We start from the raw sequence: 21,535 nt of genomic DNA on the forward strand, positions 1-21,535 counted from the left end.
GTCCTGTACCCCACCCACCACTGTTCCCAGCCTGCATGGCTGCCCAGGCCCTGGAAGGGTCTTGTACTTAGAAAAGCTTTATATCCTTACATGAAGGACAGAACAGGCAGCTATATGGTGAGGAAATGAACAGACACGGATATCCATATATTGAATAATTGGCTGGCTGTGGAGAATGGAACACTCTGTTGCCTCTTACTCACACTTATCTGCTTAAAATTGCTTCTACTGATGGAAGCCCCAGGAAGAAGGCAGCTTGCTTACGAGAATCACCCTGGAGGATGCACGGCTACATGCACACAATTTCGAAACGAGAGTATTTACATTCGGTTGGTGCAGCTGAACAGAGGACAGAACCTCATTTGCTTTCCATTACACTCACACTTGGTGTGCAAGAGTAAAGGACTCAAACTGGTATTTTGCTAAAGGGGTGTATCTGTTAGGACTAGGTTTCCCTGCAAGTAATAGAAACCTGGAAAGTAAACACTTAAATAATACAGGCATCCATTTTTCACATGCAAAATTCTAAAGATGGGGAGTCAGGGCTGGTGTGCTGCCTCTGCAGTCTCCCAGGACCTGAGTTCCTCTGCACCATCCCTGGTGTGATGCTTGACCTCATGGTCTCAGCCAGAGTTACAGCCATCTCAGAATTCTCCTTCCAAGCAGTACAAAGGGAGGAGGAAAGGTCAAAGGGCATAAGCCAACTGTTTTAGGAAAATTATTGGAAGCTCCCACACAACCCTCCTGCTAGCTGGAGCTTAATCACACGGCTCCATCTACCGACAAAGGAGGTCGGGCCACAGTCTCTACTAAAAATCAATGATTCTATGAAGGTGAGAATGGATATTGAGGTAGAAAGTTAGCAATCTCTGCCTCATATCACGAGAAATCTATTACATTTAATATCTAAAAATCTGATATTCCCAGGAGTAGATGCTTCTCAAATATTTTTTTTTCTCTCTGCCAAGCTCCAACTTTATCTCTTGTGATTAATCCTAGCTTCAAAGATTTGGACAAGCCCTTTGAGATTGAATCTAGAGAAAACCTTGGAAATGTTCAAGTTTGCATGACTTTTCTGTGTTCTCAGTGTTTCCCTTTTTTGCATATTACTTGAATTAAAGGAGAATCTTTGTATGATAAGAGTTTACCAATACTGGTGATCGGTCCCACAAATTATTTCCTCATTCCTCTGCATTCATCCACTATGCACGGTCCGTACAGCCCAGGAATGGAAATGTGATCTACAGTCAGAGGATAAGTCAAAAGTTGAAGACTCTTTATAGAAGATCAAATCAAGATCCGATAGGCTCTTTTAGAAACTTGGATTTCGTTTTTGCTATATCTCTCCCGGGTCAGATCATGATTATCACCGCCTGCACTGGGATCTCTTGGAGGTTAATTAGTTATCTGTATTGCAGCTGGAGTCTTTTATTGAATAGTTTTCTCTCCTTATCTTTGGCATACTACATGAAATTTTATCTAGGGTTTTTAGGGATTTAGAATTTTTTCCCTATGAAAACTTAATTTTGAATGGTATCTTTGTGATATTATTCTTGGATAAAAACACTAAAACTGTGCTTTCAAAAAGCAAAGCTTTTCTCAATTATTATTGTCTCGTATGTCCCACAATGGTCAGCCAGCTTTTCGTTACCATCCAGTGAACTCTGCTCTGTTGGTCCCAGTGAAATCAAATAATTGAGGAAGCATGGCATAGCAGTTAGGCGCTCAGGCATGGATTCAGAAATATACGGAATTCAGTAGGGCTCCAGCACCTACTGACAATTTGGTTACTCTCCCTGGCTTTCAGATTTGCACCCATTAAATGACAATAGTACCTATTGTGAGGTGTTGTTGTGAAGAGTTTATGTATGTATGAAAAGCGCTTAGCTTACTAAGTGTTCAGTAACTGCAATGTGTGTATATATCTCAGGCAGAGAAAACCACGCAAATCACAGAAAGCACCTGAACTAAAACAATTTTCAATCAACCTAACTTGTCAGTTTCAGGTTCTCTTTCCTGTCCATAATATTGCTAGAAATTATCAAACCAAGGTAGAGTTTTAAATAATAATGTATCCTGCTCTCTAAAAGTCCTATCTTATGTTAATAAAGAAATGAAAGGCACTAAGAGATTGAAATATTTTAAAAACTACGTTTCCAATACAGACAGTAGCAATAGACTCACAACAAAAAAGATGTGGAAATAAGCACTGTAATACTTCCTCCCACGTTCCCATTAATTATGTCATTATTTTTCCATTGTCATTCGCTTTCATTTCTACAGTTTCCATAGTTGTTTGGTCCTAATTTTAAATGTTAATGCATTAAAATTTTACAATCAAAGGAGTCTGTTGCCTCCTTTTCCTCCACTGTGACTGGTCCATGCATTCTTGTATGTTTCAGAATGTCTGCCCTGTATCTTTCAGGCAGCTTGGCTGCCACAATGTTTTGGGATGACATTTTATTTCTTTCAAATTCTGGCAAACACTGTTCTAATATCATCTAGCATTGAATATTACCTCGGAGAAGTCTGAGATTATCTTTTATTTATATTATTTTATTTATTTCTGGGACTTCTCTTTATTTTTTCCCTAGATGCTAGATATTTTTTACTTTATCCTCAATGCTAGAGTACTTAGCAAGCATGTTTCAGCACCCATTAGTCTGAAACAATTTTTCGAGGAATATTGAGTACTTTTTTGATCTGCAGATGTCATTATTTCTTAATTTCAAGGTTATTCTTCTGTATTATGTACTTGAATACTTTTTACTGTATTTATTTGGTGCTGAAGCTCTTTGTGTCAGGGATAGCATTTTTCTAAGTTGGATTTGCTCCATATTAATTATCTTCTCCCTAATTGCTTGAGTCATGTTGTGTTGTTTTTCTCAGCGCTGACTAACAATATCTCAAATCTCCCCTTTATGCCAGTGTTTGAATTGTCCCTTGTGCCCCCTCTTTTATTACTGGCTTCCAATTTATTAGTTCTAAAATGGTCCTCATTTTGGTCTTGGATTCATAGTCTCACTCCTTCATCTCAATCTGAAGGTTTATAACTTTTCTTTAAGTCTTGTTTTATATTCACGTCCATGTTTTTTGTTACATAATTGTACAGGACAAAACTCTCATGGAAAATGGTCTTAGACCATTTTCACCTTAGATTTTCTTCCAAACAGGGTTCTTCCTTTGACATTTGAAAGCAGAGTTTCATTTTTATTTCTTATTTGTTCTTTTCCCCCCTTTTCTGTAATATGTTTGTCGAGCTGCCATAGCACTCCTTTTCATCTTGGTCGTGCTTGGGCAGCTTTTTTCAGACCATCTATTTGTTCAGATGATCTCTTCCTGTTGCATCCAAAAGCTACTCAGAGATGCAGGTGTTTGTCTTTCTAATCCACTTTGCCAAAGCTTGAGGCTCCAGAATGGGGGAGAGATCAGCTGAGTCGGTTTGAAGCATGTCTTAACGATTCGGTTCCAATTTATATTTTTGTTGTTGTTGTTGTTGTTAAATGCTGACTCCCCAAAATCTGGCATGAACCGGGGTGTATTTCCCCATTTCATTTCAGAACACTGAAGGCCACATCAGTCAGCAGAAAACCAAACCTCTTTCGATGATTTTTCCTTTCTTTTTCACTTACTTTACTAATCCCTCCTGTCCCATTGACTCCAAATGGAACTTAATGTCTTGTGTATTGAATTGAAAGTGAGGCTCTAAAAAATTAATTATTATGGCTTGGTTCAATCTCCAATCTCTGAAACTTAGAGTTTTCTATAAAGTTATGAAGGTTGTTCTGTCTTCTAGTCTTCAAAGGAGTTTAAGTTTGCTGCATATCCTTTTCACTGTTTGAATCAGGGTTCTGTCTCTCTCTCTCTCTCTCTCTCTCTCTCTCTCTCTCACACACACACACACACACACACACACACACACAGCCATACAATTTAGAACAGCAAACAGCTGGACATAAAACCTATTTTGGTCTTCTTAATGAATCAGAACTCCTACCACGGAGAGCGATTTCTGAATCAAATTTTATAGGGAGGGGTTCTGTTTCTCATGGTGTATTACACTCAGACAATGCATATTAGGGCAGAGAGAGAAAATGAGACAGCCCCAAATCATGAATATCCAAAGCAGCCCAACTCTATCTCTTCAAGGCTATGTTGAACCAAAACCCCCTTGTGAGCTGTTTTGAGTTGCAGATCTGTTTGCAAATGAGCTTGGAGCATACTGGGTAAACAGGAGTGGTTGGTAAACTCTATTTCACTTCACCAGTGAGCTGAAAAAGCATTGGATAATATGTTATGAGTTGTAGATCTGTTTGATTGCATTGTTGCAAAGTGGGAATTGTTTTGCAACATAGATTCTTAATCACGGAGGCATCTATGATTGAATGCGTCGAAAATTGGCTGAAATTGAAAGTTAACTATACTGCAGACGGCTTATTCTGGTGTATAATTGAAAATAAATTCTAATAACTCTTCTTGAAAGAGCTGCTCAGAGGAAATTTCAAGCCCCCTGAAAAAAAAAAAAAGTGCTTTCTCAAAGCGACTCTCTCTCTGCATGATACAGTAATGAAAATAAAGCTCTCTTCTAAGCCTAAACTAGCTTCTCTATGATGCGAATGCACTGACCAAAGTATGTCGATACTGAACACTTGCAGACTTATTTTGTAGTGTGCTTCCCAAGCCTGTATGCTGGAGAGGTCTTATCATTTCTCTCTGAAGTCACTTTAGGATCATTTTATACAAGGACAACCCATTAGAAAAAAAAAAAAAAAAAGAGTGAGCCTCTTTAATCAAACAGCCTTTAGTTTGAATTCTTGCTCCAGTCTTTGTGAACTTTGTGACTTTAGCAATATTTTTGTTGTTGCAATTTTGTTTCTGAGCCTCAGTTTCTATCTTTGTAAAATGGGTTTAATAATATAATTTTCTCTGTTTTGTATACTTGTAAATATTACAAATAATATATTTACATGAATAGTACTTTGTATATAATTGGTATTCGACACATTGTAGGAGTTAGATTTGGATATGATATGTGTATATATACAGAAGCTGCATATTCATCTCGATATCATTCACATATGCATATTCTTGCTAGATTTAGTCAGGCAACAAATAATGACCTTCTGGTCAACGACAAGCCACATATTCCACGGTGATTTCCTAGGATTATAAAAGAGCTGAAAACTTGCTATTGCCTAGTGCTGTTGTAGCCATCATAATGTCATACTGCAATGCATTACTTACGTGTTTGTCCCGATGCTGGTGTAAACATTTCTCCCTAGAGACTGACTGCTACCTTTAGGTGAAAATGAGAGTTTTTAAAAGAGTGACACCTTCTCAAGAAGAGCCTCAGGCAGGTCCTTCAGGAGGGATTCCAGAAGAAGGCATTGCTATCACAGGAGATGACATCTCCTGCGTGTTACTGCCCCGGAAAACCTTCCAGTGGGATGAGACGTGGAGGAGGCAGACAGTGATATTGATGATCCTGACCCCATATATGTCTCAGCTAATGTGTGTGTTTGTGTCTTAGTTTTTAACAAAACAGTTTTAAAAGTAAAACACAAAGAAAATTTATAAATAGAAAAAAAACTTATAGAATAAGGATATAAAGAAAGAAAATATTTTTGTACAACTGTATGATATGGGTACTAGGTACTAATATTACTATAAAAGAGTTTAAAAGTTTAAAAAATAAAGCTTGTGAAGTAAAAAGGTTATAATAACAAGTTGAGCTAAAGTTCATTTGTACTGAATACTTTTTATTAGTGTATCCTAAGTGAACAGTGTTTGTAAAGTCTACAGCAGTGAACAGTAACGTCCTAGGCCTTCATATTCCCTCATCGCTTCTCACTGACTCACCCAGAGGAACTTCCAGTCCTGCAAACTCCATTCATAATAAGCGCCCTATACAGGGGAACTAGTTTTTCTTTTACACCGTATTTTAACTGTACCGTTCCTCTGTTTTGTTATATTTAGATACATGAATATTTGCCACTGTGTTACAATTATCTGTAGTATTTAGTACCGTCACATGCTGCACAGGTCTGTAACTTAGGACCAATAGGCTCCACGGTCTACCATCGAGGTTTGTGTAAGTGCTCTATGATGTTCATACAATGGGGAGAATGCCTAAGGCTGCATTTCTTAGAATGTATTCTGAGGTTAAGTGACAAGTGGCTGTATTTAAGTCCCTATCCTGCTCCATTTCTGCACACCTATGGGCAACAGTTGAATAGGAGAATCAGAAGCAGACATAGAGCCCCACCACAGAGGACTGAACACTCCAGTCCTGGATGCAGAAAAACTAGAGTGCCAACCAACTCTGGCTGAAGGCTATCCTCTCTAAGGCTACATTTTTTTTTTTTTTTTCATCTGTACAACTGAAGTAACAGCTTTATATATAGCTGTCGCTTGGTGTCTGCAGCAGGTTGGTTCCAGGACCCCCACAAATACCAAAATTCAAGGCTACTCAGGCCCAGCACTCCTCCCTGTGGAACCCTCAGAAACAAAATTAACTCTCCTTAGCCACAGGCATGGCATCCTGAAAATACCTTGCTTTCCGTCCATAGTTGGTCGAATCCTGGATTCGGAACCTGTGGACACGGAGGGCCAACAGAATTCCAGTGCACTGCGTTGTTACATAAAACAATGCAGACTGCCTGGCATCTGTGAAGTTCTTTTTAAATGTGCGCTTGTAGTCGCCCCTGCAGCCACAGTGGCCGCACTCTTTGTGCACTGCTCCAGAGCACATGGAAGCACATGGAGAATGGGCTTCAGAATGAAACAGATCTGGACTCCTCATGACTCTGCCTCTAACGGGCTACGAAACCTTAAGCAAGTGACTGTATGTCTGTGAGTCCACATTCCCACGTAAGTGGAGATTATAACACCTTTCAGTGGAAGGAAGAAGCTTTATTGAGATGGCGAACACCGTGGGCTCTAACTATGTTAGCTGTCTCTTTAACCCCTCTCTGCTTGTTGTCAGCCTAGTTTTGAGCAGCAGTGGACTTCAGTGTTGCTTTTTTCTGGTGGCTTCTGCTCGGGAGTGACTAGATTGATTGTCATCTTTGAGATGAGGAAGAACTCAGATTGCCCTTAAAACTGGCTGGCTTTTTCTGTGTCCAGAGAAAATCCTGTTTCCCTCTTATCTTCTAAATGAAACATATGCTTCTTAGTCCAAGTCAGCAGATGCCAACGTGGGTACACAAGCTGTCTACTCCATTTCCTGGTCAGCTCCAACAATGTTGTGCTCACTTCCCTTCCAAAAATAAGTCCACTGAGGTCTGCGATGCATAGCCAGGACATCCATCCTCGTCTGGCTATGGTGAATGTGGCCCCTGAGCTCGTCTTCTCCTTGGAAGACCGGGGCGCTCTGCACACAACTACATCCTATCTCCCTGCCTGGTTCTCAAACTGGGTTCAAGGCCCACCCACCTGTATTCGTAGGTCTTTTCCAGATGGCCCACTGTCTAGGTCATACTGCCTAGATGCACTCTGCTTTTAACAGGCCAGCTGCTCTCTACCTCTAATAATCCTGTCTCTTCTGCTTGTGGGTAAAGCCTGGACTACCCCCAAGGCTGATAAGTGGCAGCTATATATCTGACCTCCTCATACCATCATTGAGGGTAGTAATTACCTTCTCATCTCTGCTCCCCTTCCTTACCACCGACCCTTTTTCCAGTTCCTGCGCCCAAGCCAAAAGAACAAAACTCCACCATTCTTAAGTAGATATTTTCATGAAATTTGATCATTGAAAGCCAAGCTGGCTCATCAACCTGGTGATGCACAAGAGAAGGCATCTCGCAGAGATGTGACAAGGATTAGACATTGATTAAAGTTCTTGGGATAAAAGTACTCTCAACAATGGTAGAATTTTCTATTTGCTTTGCAGCCTCTGATTCTAGTCTCTTCCTATAAATCAGTTTCTCTGTGGACTGATGACTAACAAAGCAAAATATCCTCAATAGCCCCATGTCCTCAGTAGCCATATTTAACTAGGTCACATGGCTACACTAAGCGTAACACAAGCCTTAATGATGTGACCACAGTTATTTTAGGAGCTCCTTTAGTTTGACAAATCCCAGTTCTTATGCAGTAAAACCTTTTCTGGGATGAAGAGCATAGATATATCAATTCACAGTGTTACCAATCACAGGAAAAATGTACCTTGTTGATAAGGTTAGGAACATTATTTTCATATAAGAGAGGGCAGTCTATAGATAGTTTTTAAAATTTAAGTTTAAAAAACTTAATTTGAAAACATGCTAACAAAAAGACAGGGTGCAGTGGCTCAGGTCGGTAATCCCAGCACTTTGGGAGGCCGAGAAGAGCAGATCACCTGAGGTCAGGAGTTCAAGACCAGCCTGGCCAATATGCTGAAACCCCGTCCCTACAAAAATACAAAAATTAGCCTGGCATGATGGCAGGTGCCTGTAATCCCAGCTACTGGGGAGGCTGAGGGAGCAGAATCACTTGAACCCAGGAGGCGAAGGTTGCAGTGAGCTGAGATCACTCTAGCCTGGGTGACAGGGCGAGACTCTGTCTCAAAAAAAAAAAAAAAAAACAACAAAAAAAAAAAAACAACAAAAAAGAAAGAAAGAAAGAAAGATGCCTAATAAGTAAATCAGATAAAGAAGACTTTTTTCTGGAATTGCTCTGATAAAATGAAATGGGCTGGCTTCAAATCATACCTGTTACGACATCCCATTTCTACCCCCTTCTAAGGATAATGATAGCATTCTGAAAACCTAGATTTTAGTTCCAGACTTTGCCATTAAATAGCCAGGAAATCTTGAACAATCTGTTTGGTCTCAGGTTTTTTGTTTGTTTGTTTTAATTTATAAAATAGAAACAGTATAATTCCCCCTGTACATCATGTGAAAAAAATGTTTAAATTTAGAATAATAACAATAATAGCTTAGACTCATTAAGTGTTTACAGGTATTCTTCTGAAAAACTGTGTAAAACTAAACTAATTCAATCTTCACAGCACCCTCATTGGCCAGCTACTACTATTATGCTAATTTGATATATGAGAATACTGAGACACAGAGAGATCAAGTAACTAGCCTGAAGTCACACAGCTGTTGAGTGTCAAAGCTGAGATTTCAAACCTGGCCATGTGAGCTCACACTGGTACAACTATCTCATATTGCCTTTGTAACAAATAAGACAGTGGTAGTCACGGCAGTGTGTATTCTAGAACGTTAAGATGTATATTAGCGTAGAAATAATTGTGGACATACCGTTAGGAATGGAAAGCGATACTACTACTTTGGGTCTTTGTTTGTTTGTTTGTTTTTCTTTTGGTTTGGGGATTTACTAAGAAGTTGCTGACTGGGCCTTCTTCTCTTTGCTGATAGCATTTATTTTCCAGGGAAAATGGCAGTTTCTCAGATAAGAATTTGATAGTTGAAATGGAAATGCCACTTTCAATAAAGAAATCTTAGAAAACTACAAAAATTACCCGTGCACTCTTTGATATCACACCACAGACATCCTACCTCGTAGGTCAGATATAGTTCTGCATAGTTGGGAACTGCAAGACCTCGCTATTTTCTGTTTAACTGAGGGGTAGAAGAATCTCTTTCTGAAGCACAAGTGTTGCCCCTGCCCCACCATGCAAAGACCTCGCGGGCCCTGTGTTGGGAGAGGCTGGTAACTTTTCAAAAAGTGAGTTGCCCAGGCCGGGCGCGGTGGCTCACGCCTGTAATCCCAGCACTTTGGGAGGCCGAGGCAGGTAGATACAAGGTCAGGAGTTCGAGACCAGCCTGGCCAATATGGTGAAACCCTGTCTTTACTAAAAATACAAAAATTAGCCGGGTGTGGTGGCGGGTGCCTGTAGTCCCAGCTACTCGGGAGGCTGAGGCAGGAGAATCCCTTGAACCCGGGAGGCGGAGGTTGCAGTGAGCCAAGATGGTGCCATTGCACTCCAACCTGGATGACAGAGAGAGAATCCGTGTCAAAAAAAAAAAAAGAGTGGCCCAATTTCTCTTCTGGTTCTATTGAGCTAGGGAGACATGGGAGAGTCCATCCTGGAAGAGGATGGTGGTGGCAGAGAAGCTCCAGTTCTGAGAATGTCTTTTTGTTTTCTTTCTTCTGTGATCTCGTGCTGGTTCTGTCACCTCCTTGCAGCTGGGAAGAATATAATCTTCAAAGGGTTTCCTTAACCCTGAGCAAAGGATGAGACCAAACCGAAGGAAACAGTACCTCCTGATGCTGGAAGGATAAACATGTGCAACCTGTTATTGTGACAATAAGACAGGCTAAAAGCAAAAATGGGTTCAGTCAAGGTGTAGATGCATATATCCTAAAAAAGACCATTCACAAAGGAAGATGCAGCCTTTCTTCATTCTTACCGTGGAAAGTAAAGCCCAGGGAGGACTCATTCCTGCCATTAGAGGCTTCCTGCAGGCTCTCATCAGCATATTTTGGTGTTGCCTGAACCATGAGATTGACCTAATTTGCCATCTTTTGTCTTGCTAATGAGGCTGGCTCTACCCTACTGCTTCAAGAAAGATCTTGTGTTACTTTCTTAGTGAAATGTGAGACTTCGAGTCCAGAGGCCACACCTGCAGGAGGTCTCACTCCACAGGTGATTTCAATTAAGTTCTGTGCCTACTAAGCCAGTCACCTCACCCTTCTGAATATGGAAATTACCCTTGAAGGGTTTTAAAAAACCTGCAGATGTCCTTGTCCCGCCCACTCTAAAACTACTAAAGCAGAACCTCAAGGAGGCAATTAGAATTGTTTAAAATCTTTAAACAAAACATGAGAATTGTTTAAAATCTTCCTAAGTAATTTGGGATAAGAATGACTGTATCTGGTACATGGTGTCTCCTCATCAATAACTGAAGGCAACTGATCTCTGCCTTTTCTTTGCTCACTAGGCTATAGAATTAAGCAAGTTACTCGAATTTTCCGGACCTGAATGTCAGCACTCCGTATTTGCTGTCAGTACCAACACAAAGGAATCACAGGGATGACCTTGCTCAAGAGACCTGAAATTGGTCTACACAAGCAACCGCATATTCGTAGGAGCAGGCTCTCTGTGCTCATTTGCTACTTGAGGAAAATTAATGGCTGTCTACACTGACACTGCTTCCTAATTCCTCTGGCCAGACTTGCATTCTCTACCCAGGTCAATATGATAATGATAACGATTATGTTTTCCTTATTCAATAGACTGAGGAGTTCTGTGAAATGACAGTATGACTTTGAATGGGAAGTGAGAGTTTTACTTGATATTCTACTACTGTGATCTTAGAAAGCCACTAATGTTACTCAGTCTCAGTTTTCATTTTTTTTTTTTCATTGATAAAAAGAGGGGAATTAGACTACATTGGTGGTTTTCAAAATCTGTTTCACATTGGAATACTTTAAAAGAAACCAGACTGAAGGGGAGCATCTCTGATTGCAGCAGATCTTAGGTGGTCGAGCTGAGACCCGCCTCTGCAAAGCCTCTCTGAGGCCTCCGTGGATCCCTGGTCTGGTGAGGCCAAATGAAGAGGAAGTCTGAAGGTCATTCGCTGATACCCGTCTGGGGTTTTGAACTGTCAGCCTGCCTGCCATTTCCAAGAGGGGAAGCTATGGGTTGCCAACCTCTTTTCTTTGAGAGGAAAAGACTGGAGAATTGGTAGTGGCCACAAAGGTGCACTACTTGAAAATTAATTCAGTGCATAACTGAGTTTCTTTAAAGTTCCAATATTCTAGTTTTTTTTGTTTTTTGTTTTGTTTTGTTTTGTTTTATGGAGTCTCCCTCTGTCGCCAGGCTGGAATGCAATAGCATGATCTCAGTTCACTGCAACCTCCACCTCCCGGGTTCAAACGATTCTCCTCCCTCAGCCTCCGGAGTAGCTGGGACTACAGGCACGTGCCACCACACCCAGTTAATTTTTGTATTTTTAGTAGAGATGGGGTTTCACCATGTTGGCCAGGATGGTCTCAATCTCCTGACCTCATGATCTGCCTGCCTTGGCCTCCCAAAGTCCTGGGATTACAGGCATGAGCCACTGCGCCCGGCCCCAAAATTTTAGATTTTAAGACATCCAATCTTTAAAATGACTCTTTAGTGAAGTGGAGAACAAAAGGAGATACCCGCTGAAATTCTGGTAATGTTTAGAAGGGCCACTTCCTGACACATGGCAGCCACTTGAAGCAGTTGGTCAGGCTGGATAAACAGTGCTAAGCAGGCAACATGGAGCCTCACAGGCGTGAAGGTGTGGGAAGCAAGCTCTAGCTTGTGAAGACCACCAGGAACCTGACTCCCAGGTGTCCTCCACACAGTAGAGAGTCAAGGCACTGTGAAGTTGAGTCAGTATTTCATTCTGGAAACTGGAGAGAGATTCAGATAGTTGCTTGTCAAAAGAATAACAATTTGGGAAGTGGGAGAACTGACTTTGAAACAGATGAAACAATATAAAACTCCAATAAACTCAGGTATCACTCTAGAATTAATGGAGGACAAATTGGATCTGCTGTTAAGTTAAATACCCATCTGCTCGCATCCCTGGAGCCCATAAATTTGTGGGGCTAATTAGTTGTTGCCATCCTTAGAGCAGCAGGGGGCTAACCACGTTCCCTGGAGTTTGCTGCAGACATGACCCATTCCCTGATGCCTGTCCAGACACCAGAGCTATAGGGAAAGGAACAGAAATGGGGTTGGCCCAACCTGGGGTCATCCAAAAAGTTTGGAGGACATAGTGACATCACCCATGTCCTCATTTTGACCTTTCTGAGAGATGGAGTTGAGGAATCTCTAAACCAATTTAAATTTCACCCACTATTCTTTTTCATTACTACAACAAACATTGCTTTTTTCTCATCTATCCAATTATCATCCTGTCTTCTCCTCAGTCCCCCTCTGCTACCTGCTTGACTCCTCTAAAAGCAATTCTCTCTGTGCCCAAAATGTGAAGCCTTAATATAGGCTCTTCAGCATAATCGCTTCTTAATTAAGTCAGGCTATGGCTCCGTTTCCCAGAATCGTTTCCAGAGGGCTTAATTTTACTTCTGCTCAGAATTAATATTTTACATTCTACACTTAAAAGAAACAAAAAAGAATGAAAAAAAAAACCTCAAGAAGAGGGGAATAAGAAAATGGTTGAGGGGAAAAGAGAGATCATATTTCAATTCCTATCACAGAAGCATCCAAGCTCCTGTCACTATTTTCAGCAAGTAACACTCAATTTGTGACATTCACTTTAGCAAAACAAAGCATGGATCAAGGTAATTAAATGGCACAGCTCAGAGTGAATTAAGGGATGATTCTATCAACAGGAGACTCCTGCTGATATGGCACTTTCTGTGTGCCTGCTTTGTTCTGGCCGTGCCAGTCGTGACCCAGGGGGGCTGTGGGAAGCCTGCTGATGGTTCCAGCACATGGTGTACCCGGGTGTGCATGGAGCAGCCCAGTACGAGCGCTGTGTACTCGTCATGTCAGTAGAAGACCCAGGGGATGAAGGCTGTTAGTGGCATTCAGGCCCCTTCCTCAAGAGCTGGCCAACTATTGTCCTTTGCCCTGGACCAGTAGTCCCTAGGGGCTCTCCTCTCCTCCCTCCCTCTCTCTCTCTCTCTCTCTCTGTTGTGTTGCACAGAAGCTTATGCATACATTTATCCTGAGATGGCAGTGAACCTAATCTTCTAGAGGGAAGTGCAGGACCCCTGGTCCTACTGAACCACCCTGTCTATCATCCATTCAACCATGTAAAAAATACGCATTGACTTCCTACTATGTGCTGTCTGGTTGCTGGAGCTACAATAACACAGTGTGGAAACATGTGCTGCCATTACCGAATCTGCAGATCTGTGGGTCACAGAATACAGGGCCAGGCTGCCACTTGGACAAACTCAGTAATGCAAGAGAGTTGTAAAAGAAGACTGAGAGGTCTGCAGACATGAGACCAGAGGTGTGTCCTGAGGGTACACGCTGCCCAACATGGGTTCTGGTTTGGATTTTGGCAGTATGGGCATAATCATGTATGCACAGGCATTCTGAACTTCTTTGATCATCATTCATTATAAGAAGACTTCTGCAGAATCTCACAGGAGAACACAGAGTGGTGTCAGGGCAATGGATTCAGAGGCCGTGGAGCTGGAACTCTGGTGGTGCGGCTTTGGCTACATGTGCAGGTTCCTTCCCTTCATCTTCAGCTTTCCCTCCTCTCTGCCTCCTAGCTGAGAGTGATACTATCTTTGGGGGAGGGGCAAAGAGACAAGGGAGGTTGAAGATGCTCAGAGGGACCCATTAGACTGTTTACCTACTCATGTGGAATACACGAATATATGTGATTATACCTGAACTTCTGGTTCCAGTGGCCGTGGTGGTGTGTTGACAAGCTGCATCCTAGGACCTGCGACCGGGGCTGCCCCAGGGTGTTTCCCATTCTGTTCTTTTGATTATTAGCCAGATAGTCCCATCAGTCCAGTCTCATGGCCAGCAAACAGTACCAACAAAGGGGGATTTCTACTACTAAGCCTGCTCTTGCTGAGGGACTGCCCGAATTCATTACTCGCCCCAGAAATTTATTTTCTAAATACCGTATAAGATAACAATGCAGTATACCAGCAGGAATTGAGAAATCCTTTCATATGTGGATTTTCTTCATCACAGTATATAACTCTTAGAAACATACTTATGATAAGGGGCTTAGGTTATAGAATTTCTCAATTTCCTTCCCTAAATATTTTATCAACATCATGAATTATAAGAAGATTGAAAGATACTTTTTTTTTTTCCTTTGGCCAGTTTGGGTAAGAAGGGAAATTAGCTTTTTTTCCCCCCTAAAAAAAGAATTTAGGATGCCGGCAGTGAGCCTATGTAGGTTCAGGTGTTTTATAAGGGGAACTAGAACCTCTTTGTTTATCTCATTTGGTTCTACTTGCTACCAAACTCCACCAAGTGCTTCTTTGACAGCAGGCAGGCTCGCAGCGTTGCCGAGCGTGTGTTCTGTCAAGCTTCCCTGGGTCCAGGTTTGGGGGTCTCTGTACCCTGTGTCCACATAAAAATGTACCACAGATTGAGCCCTGACCAGGCTCTAGGCCCTATTTTAAGTGCATTATTTATAGTAAGTATACCTCACAATAATCACATGAGGTCAATAATATTATTAACCATTTTATAGTTAGGAAAATTGAGGCATAGAGAAGTAAAGTAACCACCCTGAGGCAATCAGAAAGTAGCAGGATTTAGTTTTAATGACAAGGTCCTGCACTTGAAAACCATATGAGACTGCTGCTTTGTGAGGCCTTCCCCGTAAGAGGGGTCTCCTTTCTCCTCGCCGTGCCTTTGCTCTTCCCAGCCTTTCTGCAATGGGCTCAGTCCTCCTGAGTCAGATACCAGTGGCTGAAGAGAGAGCAGGGGCAGCAGACAGGCTGGGGAAAGGAGTGAAAGGACATTGCCTTTCAATCTCATCCATCACCTTCAGACCTATATGCTAAATAGGGAAAGGAGTTCTGGGTATTAACCAAACCACAGGAAATCTATTCCTTCACCTCAAGTGAAATCTTACTGTTTCACAGATACTAGTTTTAAAAATTCACCTCTTCTATGAAGCCTTCATCTAAATATGTACTTTGGCATTCTTCTAGTTCTTATGCATTTATGTCCATTTTTTTACTCATTAGTACATTGTATCTTTTAAAAGATGTGTGTATATATGTTTTTTGTCGTCTCCATTTGATTGGAAGTTCTCCTTGGGAGCGTCAAATGTTGTGTCTTTCATACTTCTTTCAATGGGATCTTGGATAGGTCTGTGGACACGGGGTTACATGGAGCATATGGAATGGATGCACAGCTAATGTTGGGGTTGAATCAAGACCTTAACATCACTCCATGCCATCAGAAACGTTCATGCTGTTTGGCCTTTGCAAAGTGAGATACCAAGGCTTAGATTCTAACCATGAAACTGAAGTATGAAACCTAATATCAAGCTTAGCTACAGACATGTCGGTACTGAGCACAGGTGTGAAAGGTTTAGAAACCACATGTATGCGCATAGTTAGCACATAGATATTGATAAGAGGATAAGCCCATTTCATGGGCAGGCTTCAAAGGCAAATATGCAATTGATCATCTAAGACAGGGTCAGCAAACTGTGCCCATGGGCTCGATCTGACCCATTGCTTCTTTTTATAAATAAAATGTCATAAAAACACAGCCACACTCATTCTTTTTCATAGGGTCTGTGGTTGCTGTCATGAGACAACAGCAGAGCTGAATAGCTGAATCAGAGAATACAGGGCCCGCTAGCCTAAAGATCTACTACCTGGCCCTTTTCTCTATTTCTATTTTTGATGCGTATAAAGAAGAAAGTAGATCCTTTCTTCAAAACTCACAAAGAAAAAAAATTGCTACAAGTCCAACTTTCTTCCCCAGGCCTTAACCCATTTATTTTCTCTTCTACTAGTATCAATTTGAAAAGGAGATCCCGCAAACTTCTGTTTCTGCAAGTCAATTATTTCTTTAGAATATTCAGTGCCATGGTCTATTTATATGCAGATTTTAGATGAAGTTCCAGATTTTTTATTGTGCTCTACCTTTTTAGAGGACATTTTAGCATAAGTGGTACTAAAATTTTTTGTGTATTGTCTCACACTTAGAATCATTTTTTTTCAAATCCCTGTGATTTAGCCAGGAACTTCTAGGGAGACGTAATAACCATCAGATACCTCCAACAGAAATGTATAGTGGGGAACTGAGAAGAAAATGAACTCTAAAGGGGGTTTCAATCTCAGCTTTATCAACATTTGGAGTTTTGTTCCAATTTTAACCTACTATTCCCAGTGAGACATATTTCCTGGTTTTCAGTATTGATTTTTATATTATAGAAGACATACAAGGACGTGCTCACTATTTCTGGGCCACATTCACACTACAAAGTGCTTGCTAAAGAGCATGTAAAGCTCTAGGTCCAGAATTAAATGTGGACAGAACACGCAAAAGGGGAGATTAAAATAATGCACTGCCTTGCAGGGCTCCCAGGCCTTCGGCTGTGTGTGAAAGTTTCCTCTTCGTACCCCAGCTGTACCACCTGATAACTCGGGGTTAACTCATCTTAAATCCCACATGTTTTATCAGTGGGATTATATCCCCCACCAACTTTCCTTAACTAAAGGTCAAGTGGATCAAGTGGATCGTGGAGAGGGGTCCAGAAATAGCAAGGCAAGTCCTGGAGACTCGGAAGCATTTGATGCAGGGAAAACAGGAGCCCTGAGCAAAGAAAGAAATTCAGAGCTTACTTCAGACTTGAAAGTCCCACCATCAAGTATTTTTGTAACTGCACGGATGGACATCAATAGGTGATTAGAGAGTGCTGGGCATGGAACAGTGCATCTCTAACCTTTGAGGATGGCTTCACAATGGGCAGCCCCACACTGTCTGTGGGCTACTCTGTATAATATTGTGGAAGGAGGTCATCTGGGGAGCCCCTTAGCAAGGAAGGGTACCCTGAAGAAGGGCCAGTGATGAGGAAAACTTGGGGTTGTGCAATCTGACATACAATGAGCTTCACAGCCTGCCACATATTTTTTATTTTTTACCTCATTTGATTCTTGCCAACGTTGTGAATTCTATAAATCAGGTCCATTTAATAAATGAGAGAATTAAGCCTTAGCAGAGTTAAACAATTTTTCCAAAATTATATGATTTGTAAATGATGGAACTGGGGTATAAATTCATATGTGATTTTTATATTCTACCATGCTGGGTCAAAATACTACTGCCCCAAGATTTTTCAGGGACCCAAGACAGAAGAAAATGTTGATGTATGTGTACTTTATAGATCCGTTTTCTTTAACTATCCAGAAAGGATAGTCTTTTTGTTAACTTTTATTTTGGGTTCAGGGGCACATGTGCAGGTTTGTAATATAGGTAAACTCGTGCCATGGGGGTTTGTTGAACAGATTATTTTGTCACCTAGGTGACAAAGCCTAGCACCCAATAGTTATTTTCTTCTGCTCCTCTTTCTCCTCTTACCCTCCACCTCCTGATAGGCCCCAGTGTCTGTGGTTCCCTTCTTTGTGTCCATGGGTTCTCATCACTTAGCTTCCACTTATCAGTGAGAAAATTGGTGTTTGGTTGTCTGTTCCTGCATTAGTTTGTTAAGGATGATGGCCTCCAGCTCCAACCATGTTATCGCGAAGGATGTGATTTTGTTCTTTTTCATGGCTGCGTAGTATTCCGTTGTATGTACCATGTTTTCTTTATCTAGTCTACCATTGATTCCATGTCTTTGCTATTGTGAGTGGTGCTGGAATGAACACGCATGTGAATATGTCTTTTTTTTTTTTTTGAGACAGAGTTTCGCTCTTGTTGCCCAGGCTGGAGTGCAATGGCGTCATCATGGCTCACCACAACCTCCGCCTCCCAGGTTCAAGCAATTCTCTTTCCTTAGCCTCCTGAGTAGCTGGGATTTCAGGGATGCACCACCATGTCTGGCTAATTTTGTATTTTTAGTAGAGACGGGGTTTCTCCATGTTGGTCAGGCTGGTCTTGAACTCCCAACCTCAGGTGATCCGCCCTCCTTGGCCTCCCAAAGTGCTGGGATTACAGGTGTGAGCCACTGCACCCAGCTGCATGTGCACGTGTCTTTATGATAGAATGATTTATATTCCTCTGGGTATATATATACCCAGTAGTGGGATTGCTGGGTCAAATGGTAGTTTTGTTTTCAGCTCTTTGAGGAATTGCCACACTGCTTTTTGCAATGTTTGAACTAATTTACACTCCCACCAATAGTGTATAAGTGTTCCATTTTCTCCCCAACCTCACCAGCATTTATTTTTTGAATTTTAATAATAGCCATTCTGACTGGCATGAGATGATATCTCATTGTGCTTTAGAAATGATTATTTTAATTCTTACTTCAGGTAATTTCCTTTAGGCATATATTGTATCCTGTGACAAGTACAGCTTCAGACTTAGTTTCTTGTGGTAACATATATTCTTACAAACCCCACGTCTTTGTAATACCAACATGACTTAATTATTCATACTACAAAAAAAGAGGCAGTACCAATGAGTGGATGGTGGGATGTAAGCTATTGTCACACTCTTGTTTCCTCATTATACTTATTAAATGATGGGAAGATATAGAAACTAACACATATTGCATATTTCTCTGGGAGACATTTTTAAGGAATATTTGGGAACTGCTTTTGGTGGCACATCGAGAAAGAAGACATAGAAGAATAAAAACCACCCAGGGTTACATGAATTCAAAGGTAAAGTAAGGACTTGACAAAGAGCAAAGCATGAGCCCAAGAGAAAAGCAGGCCCCCTGAGGTCTCCTGATGTTGTGCCCATGTTGTTCCTCTCATCGAGCACCATGGCAGGTGCACGGGGAAAGGCTGGTCACTCGAACAACCACGTTTGTACAGATAATCACTGGTGCTCAAGCCATAACATTGTAGTGGACGATGGCAAGTTCAGATCAAGTGATACCTTTCCCCAAATCCTAAGCAATAATGATAGTAATTAAAACACTGTGCGTGGCACCAATGAATGGTAAGCAGGGGATTTACTTACATCAATTAAATCTAAAAGCCATTACTTTGATAATCATATCCAAGTAAAGGGTAGAAAGGGCACCACGGTGTGTCCAGATACGGAGTGCAGTGTCTGTTTATGCATATCGGGGAGGGAGTGTGGGAATAAGTATTGAACAGGATAAAAAGTAGTCTGAACATTCCCAAGCCCTTTCCATTATCTGGAGAGAGCTCCACTATTCATAATCCTAAAATGCACGGGCTGATAATTGCCTTAATCACCAGAGAAACATGGCTGAGATGTACTGAAATAAGCCATAAAACTCATTACAAGATAACAAGATTCTATCTATTCTCCGAGATCACACTAGAGTTCCATAAGGTCAAGGAGTTAATCACCTCGTTCAGTAGAAGCACCATAGATAAGAAACTCTGTACGTGTGTATGTGTGTGTGTGTTGGGGTGAGGGGTGCATGTAGTTTAAGCCTTTCTAGGTTCTAAGCCAATACACATGGTGACCAGATAGGTGAAAGGGAAGTGGATGATAGTCCGTGAATAACCAATAATTTTGTGCTTTTTTTTTTCTTAACTTTTGGGGTAAACACTTCTTGTATGCTAGTAATTGTTAAATAGGCTTATTTTGCAAAGTTAGCATTTCCTAGACTGACCCTCTTCCCACCTTATGATCTATTCAATTCTAATGACTTGCCCACCGGTCATCAGCGGTGCCAGGGCTGTGGCTCTAGACTTTGAGCAGACACACTTCTTTCCCGTTGGTCTGATGAAGCACACCGCAGACAGTTACACAGGAAGGAAGCTTAGGCATCACCCTTCTCACTGCCTCGGCTTTCTGCAGGAGGGAACAAGGCCCAGGGAGGTGTAATGCTGTCTAACACTACACAGACTATTCATAGTATAGCAGGACCGTGAGGCAGTCTCAGGTACCATTTCACTAAGACACCGTATTCTCTGATAGGCAATTCTGGAAGCAAATGCTCTTTCTGGAAGATGAAATCTCTGGATTCCCCAGTGATTCTAAAACCAATGCCCTCCTAAATTTGGGGGGCACATCCTCACAGGTGTGCTAGTCAAAAGGTGTGACCGTAGAGTCACATTGGTTCACTGTGGTGAGGGACCATCGCCTCTCCCACATTCCTGTCCTCATTGGATGATGTTGGTCTGCATTCGTCTTCTCTTCTCTGCCAGACCTCTGCTCCAACATGGTTCCTCACTCTTTGCCAGAGCTTCTGAAAGTCCAGTCTGGCCTTCAGATCTTGACTTCCCTGGGTTCTCAGTAAAGACTATTTTACCATGAAAAACAGTAAAAATAACAAGACTGCTGAGAAGATGTTTATGAAGATAAAATGAGATTATGTGCCTGGCTCACAGAAAGTTCTCATTAAACAACCATCATCATCATCATCATCATCATCGTCTATGTAAGAAGGGCTCTGTTGAGGAATATTAGAACACTAATTTACTATTTCTTATGTTGCTGTGGCCTCACTAGAGGAAATGAGCTTAAACTACATCAGAAAAAAAAATACCGAATTTTAAAAAATTACTGGGGAAATTCTGTTATATAATTTCAAGAAAATATGGAGAAACCTCTTGGCCTCCTTCTTCTTCAGGGGTTGGTAAATGAGTCATTGTTTGGAGACTGGGTGACTCCAGTGCAAGCTCCACATGTTTTCCAGGCATTTAGATACTATTAGTCTTCAATAAGTTACATATAAATTTAATCTACTGACCAAGATTTCTAGTTTTTTGCTCAGTTCTTGGTTCTTGCTGCATGTGGTTTACAAATATGTAGATACGAAAGACCAAGAATGCTGTCATTTTTAGCTGAGTGAACAACAAACCCTAGATCCTGACTTTTGCAACTACCGACTGTTCTCAAAAGTATTTTTTTAAGTTTACTTTGTAAAAACAAATTAAGCTCTTCAAATATGCATTTGTTGAGGATTTACTTTGACAGATACTGTGTAGGTGGTTATTGCAGAATTAATCCTCAGTAAATGTTTTTAATAATCATTTGATTTTCATTTAA

At 41.3% G+C, this 21,535-nt stretch overlaps 1 protein-coding gene and 1 long non-coding RNA gene across 10 annotated transcripts in view; both read left to right on the forward strand.

The window, feature by feature from the left end:
- The window catches only part of LOC105476177 (neurotrimin), a 1,408,523-nt gene that overhangs the window by 696,918 nt on the left and 690,070 nt on the right, over nt 1–21,535 (forward strand). The gene's annotated exons all lie outside the window — the stretch shown is intronic.
- On the forward strand, nt 3,926–11,502 carry LOC139357668 (uncharacterized). Its single transcript, XR_011611286.1, has 2 exons — nt 3,926–6,870; nt 10,890–11,502. It is a non-coding gene; the product is annotated as an uncharacterized lncRNA (long non-coding RNA).

The sequence above is a fragment of the Macaca nemestrina genome, chromosome 12, assembly GCF_043159975.1.
Source record: "Macaca nemestrina isolate mMacNem1 chromosome 12, mMacNem.hap1, whole genome shotgun sequence".
In the NCBI taxonomy this organism is placed as follows: domain Eukaryota; kingdom Metazoa; phylum Chordata; class Mammalia; order Primates; family Cercopithecidae; genus Macaca; species Macaca nemestrina.